This window comes from Montipora capricornis, chromosome 13, assembly GCF_036669925.1.
Source record: "Montipora capricornis isolate CH-2021 chromosome 13, ASM3666992v2, whole genome shotgun sequence".
In the NCBI taxonomy this organism is placed as follows: Eukaryota; Metazoa; Cnidaria; class Anthozoa; order Scleractinia; family Acroporidae; genus Montipora; species Montipora capricornis.
The window spans coordinates 2,276,936-2,286,935 of NC_090895.1; the positions used below are offsets into that span (position 1 = coordinate 2,276,936).

A 10,000-nucleotide genomic window follows, 5' to 3' on the forward strand; every position below is an offset into this window, starting at 1 on the left:
TGCAATTTTGGTCTGAAATCATACTTGTGATTTTAAATAGAACTTGCGCACGTATGATTTCAGACAACATTTCACTCCACTCATGCAGTTGAATTACATGCATTATTTATGTAACCATTCAATGTTGGTAAATGGTGAGGGTTGTTTCTGTATTGGTAAGAAAACGACCTGTATCACCTGTGTTTTGTTAAGGTCTGCTGGATTAATAACTAACGAGTCATGCTAAGAACGTAACACACCCAGGCTGAGAGACTCTGTTAAGAATCTCTTTAGTTTTGTTTTGCGACAATATGAATATAATAAAGATAAAGAAATGTAAAACTGTAGTCTAACAGGTCATTATCAGTAGTCGAACTTACTGAAGGTACACCCGCCACACAACTTTAGGAACATGTTAAGAACGCTCTCACGCTGAAATCGCAAAAAGATAACAACCTTTAGTGTCAGCCCAAAAATAAGATGTTAATCTAACATACATATAAAGAAAGGGTGTATGCATGGTTATGATGGTCTTTCCTGGGCTAGAACTCTCAGCTTTCCTCTCCACTGGCGGGCATTCCACTTGACGCCACTGGTAGAAAGTCTACTTTAAAAAAAAAAAAAGGGGGCTTATGTTATTTTTCGGACACTTCTCTTGTAAGAACCCCAAGAGAATTAACTCGAGGTATATTCTGCGATATTGATTTCTCCTTGTAAAAACCTTACTTGGAAGTGTTTTGCTCACCTCTGTACAAACCCGAGTCCCCAACTTCGCCCAAGCGTCTCAATCGAACAAAACACGTTTCTTTTGCACGAATTTTGCACGATATTATAAAAGTATGATAGTTCAGATGATGAGAGACAAGAGTTGCGTGACTTTGCCCCGAAAGGTCGCAAACGTGACTAAATATATGATACAAAAAAAAATTCATGTGAGACATCAGTGAAAACTTAAAAGGATACGTTTGTCATATACAAAGAGCGAACATAAAAACAAAACAAAAAGTTGCTGTAATAAATTAAAACATACTCCCCACCCCAAGGGCAGTTTGGGAAGGAAAAGTATTGTTTCTTCGTGACGTGCCATCTGAAACACCAAGGTAGGTGTGTATACTTTACGAATTCGAAATATAAGTGCGGGTTGTCTCTTCAGAAGCCCCCACTCTGGCATCATGAAGCTGGAGTGGTGGGTAGAGGAAAGCCTTTGAAAGAAACCAAGGGCGAGAGATAATCTTACTGTAACAGGTACGCCAAACGTGGTTCGTAATAAAATTCGAAGCGTTCACAAGTGAGAATATCTCTCTTACCGTTCTGAAGGTATTCCAAGTCCTATAAGTGACATTTCGCTAAGTTTTGCTTCCAAACAACTACAGCGAGCTGCGTTTTTCATCGAAAGGACTGGACAGCTCAACACTTATAAAAAAACCTTCTAAAAAACACCGCCAACCTTCCGTTTCTCAAACTGAAACAAATTACCCACAATGCTTTTCAAGAACAATAAAATTACATTTTACAAAGACGTACTAGCCGTACTAGGCCCAAAAAGCCGAAAATTAGGCCATCAGGCGACTTGTATTTCCTAATTGTTTAGCCTTCCGAAGTTCGACCAAAAAATCGGCCATTTTTGAAAATTTTCCTTTGGTCCCCCCTTTGCTACTTTGCCAAAAATGGCCGATTTTGATACTTTTGCGAAAAATGTTATTTCTCCTCTAATCGGTCTTTTTTCATGCGGTTTTTTGCATAGCACAAATCTAGGATAGTTTAGCTTTCAATCCATACTAATTAGGCCATCAGGCGACTTGTATTTCCTATTTTTTTAGCCTTCCGAAGTTCGACCAAAAAATCGGCCATTTTTGAAAATTTTCCTTTGGTCCCCCCTTTGCTACTTTGCCAAAAATGGCCGATTTTGATACTTTTGCGAAAAATGTTATTTCTCCTCTAATCGGTCTTTTTTCATGCGGTTTTTTGCATAGCACAAATCTAGGATAGTTTAGCTTTCAATCCATACTAATTAGGCCATCAGGCGACTTGTATTTCCTATTTTTTTAGCCTTCCGAAGTTCGACCAAAAAATCGGCCATTTTTGAAAATTTTCCTTTGGTCCCCCCTTTGCTACTTTGCCAAAAATGGCCGATTTTGATACTTTTGCGAAAAATGTTATTTCTCCTCTAATCGGTCTTTTTTCATGCGGTTTTTTGCATAGCACAAATCTAGGATAGTTTAGCTTTCAATCCATACTAATTAGGCCATCAGGCGACTTGTATTTCCTATTTTTTTAGCCTTCCGAAGTTCGACCAAAAAATCGGCCATTTTTGAAAATTTTCCTTTGGTCCCCCCTTTGCTACTTTGCCAAAAATGGCCGATTTTGATACTTTTGCGAAAAATGTTATTTCTCCTCTAATCGGTCTTTTTTCATGCGGTTTTTTGCATAGCACAAATCTAGGATAGTTTAGCTTTCAATCCATACTAATTAGGCCATCAGGCGACTTGTATTTCCTATTTTTTTAGCCTTCCGAAGTTCGACCAAAAAATCGGCCATTTTTGAAAATTTTCCTTTGGTCCCCCCTTTGCTACTTTGCCAAAAATGGCCGATTTTGATACTTTTGCGAAAAATGTTATTTCTCCTCTAATCGGTCTTTTTTCATGCGGTTTTTTGCATAGCACAAATCTAGGATAGTTTAGCTTTCAATCCATACTAATTAGGCCATCAGGCGACTTGTATTTCCTATTTTTTTAGCCTTCCGAAGTTCGACCAAAAAATCGGCCATTTTTGAAAATTTTCCTTTGGTCCCCCCTTTGCTACTTTGCCAAAAATGGCCGATTTTGATACTTTTGCGAAAAATGTTATTTCTCCTCTAATCGGTCTTTTTTCATGCGGTTTTTTGCATAGCACAAATCTAGGATAGTTTAGCTTTCAATCCATACTAATTAGGCCATCAGGCGACTTGTATTTCCTATTTTTTTAGCCTTCCGAAGTTCGACCAAAAAATCGGCCATTTTTGAAAATTTTCCTTTGGTCCCCCCTTTGCTACTTTGCCAAAAATGGCCGATTTTGATACTTTTGCGAAAAATGTTATTTCTCCTCTAATCGGTCTTTTTTCATGCGGTTTTTTGCATAGCACAAATCTAGGATAGTTTAGCTTTCAATCCATACTAATTAGGCCATCAGGCGACTTGTATTTCCTATTTTTTTAGCCTTCCGAAGTTCGACCAAAAAATCGGCCATTTTTGAAAATTTTCCTTTGGTCCCCCCTTTGCTACTTTGCCAAAAATGGCCGATTTTGATACTTTTGCGAAAAATGTTATTTCTCCTCTAATCGGTCTTTTTTCATGCGGTTTTTTGCATAGCACAAATCTAGGATAGTTTAGCTTTCAATCCATACTAATTAGGCCATCAGGCGACTTGTATTTCCTATTTTTTTAGCCTTCCGAAGTTCGACCAAAAAATCGGCCATTTTTGAAAATTTTCCTTTGGTCCCCCCTTTGCTACTTTGCCAAAAATGGCCGATTTTGATACTTTTGCGAAAAATGTTATTTCTCCTCTAATCGGTCTTTTTTCATGCGGTTTTTTGCATAGCACAAATCTAGGATAGTTTAGCTTTCAATCCATACTAATTAGGCCATCAGGCGACTTGTATTTCCTATTTTTTTAGCCTTCCGAAGTTCGACCAAAAAATCGGCCATTTTTGAAAATTTTCCTTTGGTCCCCCCTTTGCTACTTTGCCAAAAATGGCCGATTTTGATACTTTTGCGAAAAATGTTATTTCTCCTCTAATCGGTCTTTTTTCATGCGGTTTTTTGCATAGCACAAATCTAGGATAGTTTAGCTTTCAATCCATACTAATTAGGCCATCAGGCGACTTGTATTTCCTATTTTTTTAGCCTTCCGAAGTTCGACCAAAAAATCGGCCATTTTTGAAAATTTTCCTTTGGTCCCCCCTTTGCTACTTTGCCAAAAATGGCCGATTTTGATACTTTTGCGAAAAATGTTATTTCTCCTCTAATCGGTCTTTTTTCATGCGGTTTTTTGCATAGCACAAATCTAGGATAGTTTAGCTTTCAATCCATACTAATTAGGCCATCAGGCGACTTGTATTTCCTATTTTTTTAGCCTTCCGAAGTTCGACCAAAAAATCGGCCATTTTTGAAAATTTCCTTTGGTCCCCCCTTTGCTACTTTGCCAAAAATGGCCGATTTTGATACTTTTGCGAAAAATGTTATTTCTCCTCTAATCGGTCTTTTTTCATGCGGTTTTTTGCATAGCACAAATCTAGGATAGTTTAGCTTTCAATCCATACTAATTAGGCCATCAGGCGACTTGTATTTCCTATTTTTTTAGCCTTCCGAAGTTCGACCAAAAAATCGGCCATTTTTGAAAATTTTCCTTTGGTCCCCCCTTTGCTACTTTGCCAAAAATGGCCGATTTTGATACTTTTGCGAAAAATGTTATTTCTCCTCTAATCGGTCTTTTTTCATGCGGTTTTTTGCATAGCACAAATCTAGGATAGTTTAGCTTTCAATCCATACTAATTAGGCCATCAGGCGACTTGTATTTCCTATTTTTTAGCCTTCCGAAGTTCGACCAAAAAATCGGCCATTTTTGAAAATTTTCCTTTGGTCCCCCCTTTGCTACTTTGCCAAAAATGGCCGATTTTGATACTTTTGCGAAAAATGTTATTTCTCCTCTAATCGGTCTTTTTTCATGCGGTTTTTTGCATAGCACAAATCTAGGATAGTTTAGCTTTCAATCCATACTAATTAGGCCATCAGGCGACTTGTATTTCCTATTTTTTTAGCCTTCCGAAGTTCGACCAAAAAATCGGCCATTTTTGAAAATTTTCCTTTGGTCCCCCCTTTGCTACTTTGCCAAAAATGGCCGATTTTGATACTTTTGCGAAAAATGTTATTTCTCCTCTAATCGGTCTTTTTTCATGCGGTTTTTTGCATAGCACAAATCTAGGATAGTTTAGCTTTCAATCCATACTAATTAGGCCATCAGGCGACTTGTATTTCCTATTTTTTTAGCCTTCCGAAGTTCGACCAAAAAATCGGCCATTTTTGAAAATTTTCCTTTGGTCCCCCCTTTGCTACTTTGCCAAAAATGGCCGATTTTGATACTTTTGCGAAAAATGTTATTTCTCCTCTAATCGGTCTTTTTTCATGCGGTTTTTTGCATAGCACAAATCTAGGATAGTTTAGCTTTCAATCCATACTAATTAGGCCATCAGGCGACTTGTATTTCCTATTTTTTTAGCCTTCCGAAGTTCGACCAAAAAATCGGCCATTTTTGAAAATTTTCCTTTGGTCCCCCCTTTGCTACTTTGCCAAAAATGGCCGATTTTGATACTTTTGCGAAAAATGTTATTTCTCCTCTAATCGGTCTTTTTTCATGCGGTTTTTTGCATAGCACAAATCTAGGATAGTTTAGCTTTCAATCCATACTAATTAGGCCATCAGGCGACTTGTATTTCCTATTTTTTTAGCCTTCCGAAGTTCGACCAAAAAATCGGCCATTTTTGAAAATTTTCCTTTGGTCCCCCCTTTGCTACTTTGCCAAAAATGGCCGATTTTGATACTTTTGCGAAAAATGTTATTTCTCCTCTAATCGGTCTTTTTTCATGCGGTTTTTTGCATAGCACAAATCTAGGATAGTTTAGCTTTCAATCCATACTAATTAGGCCATCAGGCGACTTGTATTTCCTATTTTTTTAGCCTTCCGAAGTTCGACCAAAAAATCGGCCATTTTTGAAAATTTTCCTTTGGTCCCCCCTTTGCTACTTTGCCAAAAATGGCCGATTTTGATACTTTTGCGAAAAATGTTATTTCTCCTCTAATCGGTCTTTTTTCATGCGGTTTTTTGCATAGCACAAATCTAGGATAGTTTAGCTTTCAATCCATACTAATTAGGCCATCAGGCGACTTGTATTTCCTATTTTTTTAGCCTTCCGAAGTTCGACCAAAAAATCGGCCATTTTTGAAAATTTTCCTTTGGTCCCCCTTTGCTACTTTGCCAAAAATGGCCGATTTTGATACTTTTGCGAAAAATGTTATTTCTCCTCTAATCGGTCTTTTTTCATGCGGTTTTTTGCATAGCACAAATCTAGGATAGTTTAGCTTTCAATCCATACTAATTAGGCCATCAGGCGACTTGTATTTCCTATTTTTTTAGCCTTCCGAAGTTCGACCAAAAAATCGGCCATTTTTGAAAATTTTCCTTTGGTCCCCCCTTTGCTACTTTGCCAAAAATGGCCGATTTTGATACTTTTGCGAAAAATGTTATTTCTCCTCTAATCGGTCTTTTTTCATGCGGTTTTTTGCATAGCACAAATCTAGGATAGTTTAGCTTTCAATCCATACTAATTAGGCCATCAGGCGACTTGTATTTCCTATTTTTTTAGCCTTCCGAAGTTCGACCAAAAAATCGGCCATTTTTGAAAATTTTCCTTTGGTCCCCCCTTTGCTACTTTGCCAAAAATGGCCGATTTTGATACTTTTGCGAAAAATGTTATTTCTCCTCTAATCGGTCTTTTTTCATGCGGTTTTTTGCATAGCACAAATCTAGGATAGTTTAGCTTTCAATCCATACTAATTAGGCCATCAGGCGACTTGTATTTCCTATTTTTTTAGCCTTCCGAAGTTCGACCAAAAAATCGGCCATTTTTGAAAATTTTCCTTTGGTCCCCCCTTTGCTACTTTGCCAAAAATGGCCGATTTTGATACTTTTGCGAAAAATGTTATTTCTCCTCTAATCGGTCTTTTTTCATGCGGTTTTTTGCATAGCACAAATCTAGGATAGTTTAGCTTTCAATCCATACTAATTAGGCCATCAGGCGACTTGTATTTCCTATTTTTTTAGCCTTCCGAAGTTCGACCAAAAAATCGGCCATTTTTGAAAATTTTCCTTTGGTCCCCCCTTTGCTACTTTGCCAAAAATGGCCGATTTTGATACTTTTGCGAAAAATGTTATTTCTCCTCTAATCGGTCTTTTTTCATGCGGTTTTTTGCATAGCACAAATCTAGGATAGTTTAGCTTTCAATCCATACTAATTAGGCCATCAGGCGACTTGTATTTCCTATTTTTTTAGCCTTCCGAAGTTCGACCAAAAAATCGGCCATTTTTGAAAATTTTCCTTTGGTCCCCCCTTTGCTACTTTGCCAAAAATGGCCGATTTTGATACTTTTGCGAAAAATGTTATTTCTCCTCTAATCGGTCTTTTTTCATGCGGTTTTTTGCATAGCACAAATCTAGGATAGTTTAGCTTTCAATCCATACTAATTAGGCCATCAGGCGACTTGTATTTCCTATTTTTTTAGCCTTCCGAAGTTCGACCAAAAAATCGGCCATTTTTGAAAATTTTCCTTTGGTCCCCCCTTTGCTACTTTGCCAAAAATGGCCGATTTTGATACTTTTGCGAAAAATGTTATTTCTCCTCTAATCGGTCTTTTTTCATGCGGTTTTTTGCATAGCACAAATCTAGGATAGTTTAGCTTTCAATCCATACTAATTAGGCCATCAGGCGACTTGTATTTCCTATTTTTTAGCCTTCCGAAGTTCGACCAAAAAATCGGCCATTTTTGAAAATTTTCCTTTGGTCCCCCCTTTGCTACTTTGCCAAAAATGGCCGATTTTGATACTTTTGCGAAAAATGTTATTTCTCCTCTAATCGGTCTTTTTTCATGCGGTTTTTTGCATAGCACAAATCTAGGATAGTTTAGCTTTCAATCCATACTAATTAGGCCATCAGGCGACTTGTATTTCCTATTTTTTTAGCCTTCCGAAGTTCGACCAAAAAATCGGCCATTTTTGAAAATTTTCCTTTGGTCCCCCCTTTGCTACTTTGCCAAAAATGGCCGATTTTGATACTTTTGCGAAAAATGTTATTTCTCCTCTAATCGGTCTTTTTTCATGCGGTTTTTTGCATAGCACAAATCTAGGATAGTTTAGCTTTCAATCCATACTAATTAGGCCATCAGGCGACTTGTATTTCCTATTTTTTTAGCCTTCCGAAGTTCGACCAAAAAATCGGCCATTTTTGAAAATTTTCCTTTGGTCCCCCCTTTGCTACTTTGCCAAAAATGGCCGATTTTGATACTTTTGCGAAAAATGTTATTTCTCCTCTAATCGGTCTTTTTTCATGCGGTTTTTTGCATAGCACAAATCTAGGATAGTTTAGCTTTCAATCCATACTAATTAGGCCATCAGGCGACTTGTATTTCCTATTTTTTTAGCCTTCCGAAGTTCGACCAAAAAATCGGCCATTTTTGAAAATTTTCCTTTGGTCCCCCCTTTGCTACTTTGCCAAAAATGGCCGATTTTGATACTTTTGCGAAAAATGTTATTTCTCCTCTAATCGGTCTTTTTTCATGCGGTTTTTTGCATAGCACAAATCTAGGATAGTTTAGCTTTCAATCCATACTAATTAGGCCATCAGGCGACTTGTATTTCCTATTTTTTTAGCCTTCCGAAGTTCGACCAAAAAATCGGCCATTTTTGAAAATTTTCCTTTGGTCCCCCCTTTGCTACTTTGCCAAAAATGGCCGATTTTGATACTTTTGCGAAAAATGTTATTTCTCCTCTAATCGGTCTTTTTTCATGCGGTTTTTTGCATAGCACAAATCTAGGATAGTTTAGCTTTCAATCCATACTAATTAGGCCATCAGGCGACTTGTATTTCCTATTTTTTTAGCCTTCCGAAGTTCGACCAAAAAATCGGCCATTTTTGAAAATTTTCCTTTGGTCCCCCCTTTGCTACTTTGCCAAAAATGGCCGATTTTGATACTTTTGCGAAAAATGTTATTTCTCCTCTAATCGGTCTTTTTTCATGCGGTTTTTTGCATAGCACAAATCTAGGATAGTTTAGCTTTCAATCCATACTAATTAGGCCATCAGGCGACTTGTATTTCCTATTTTTTTAGCCTTCCGAAGTTCGACCAAAAAATCGGCCATTTTTGAAAATTTCCTTTGGTCCCCCCTTTGCTACTTTGCCAAAAATGGCCGATTTTGATACTTTTGCGAAAAATGTTATTTCTCCTCTAATCGGTCTTTTTTCATGCGGTTTTTTGCATAGCACAAATCTAGGATAGTTTAGCTTTCAATCCATACTAATTAGGCCATCAGGCGACTTGTATTTCCTATTTTTTTAGCCTTCCGAAGTTCGACCAAAAAATCGGCCATTTTTGAAAATTTTCCTTTGGTCCCCCCTTTGCTACTTTGCCAAAAATGGCCGATTTTGATACTTTTGCGAAAAATGTTATTTCTCCTCTAATCGGTCTTTTTTCATGCGGTTTTTTGCATAGCACAAATCTAGGATAGTTTAGCTTTCAATCCATACTAATTAGGCCATCAGGCGACTTGTATTTCCTATTTTTTTAGCCTTCCGAAGTTCGACCAAAAAATCGGCCATTTTTGAAAATTTTCCTTTGGTCCCCCCTTTGCTACTTTGCCAAAAATGGCCGATTTTGATACTTTTGCGAAAAATGTTATTTCTCCTCTAATCGGTCTTTTTTCATGCGGTTTTTTGCATAGCACAAATCTAGGATAGTTTAGCTTTCAATCCATACTAATTAGGCCATCAGGCGACTTGTATTTCCTATTTTTTTAGCCTTCCGAAGTTCGACCAAAAAATCGGCCATTTTTGAAAATTTTCCTTTGGTCCCCCCTTTGCTACTTTGCCAAAAATGGCCGATTTTGATACTTTTGCGAAAAATGTTATTTCTCCTCTAATCGGTCTTTTTTCATGCGGTTTTTTGCATAGCACAAATCTAGGATAGTTTAGCTTTCAATCCATACTAATTAGGCCATCAGGCGACTTGTATTTCCTATTTTTTTAGCCTTCCGAAGTTCGACCAAAAATCGGCCATTTTTGAAAATTTTCCTTTGGTCCCCCCTTTGCTACTTTGCCAAAAATGGCCGATTTTGATACTTTTGCGAAAAATGTTATTTCTCCTCTAATCGGTCTTTTTTCATGCGGTTTTTTGCATAGCACAAATCTAGGATAGTTTAGCTTTCAATCCATACTAAT

General features: G+C 37.4%; 1 protein-coding gene across 5 annotated transcripts in view; it reads right to left on the bottom strand.

Moving 5' to 3' along the window:
- The window catches only part of LOC138029536 (uncharacterized), a 28,869-nt gene extending 27,450 nt beyond the window's left edge, over positions 1-1,419 (bottom strand). For 2 of the 5 annotated variants that reach the window (XR_011127892.1, XM_068877244.1), the window contains exons 1-2: positions 1,287-1,419; positions 360-583 (exon numbers count right to left, since the gene is read on the bottom strand). The gene's annotated coding sequence lies outside the window, so the exon portion shown is untranslated. Of the gene's footprint in view, positions 1-359; positions 584-724; positions 942-1,286 lie in introns of those variants that run through there. The other 3 variants (XM_068877247.1, XM_068877245.1, XM_068877246.1) reach the window with 3 other exon arrangements.
- Between the last annotated feature and the right edge of the window lie 8,581 nt (positions 1,420-10,000).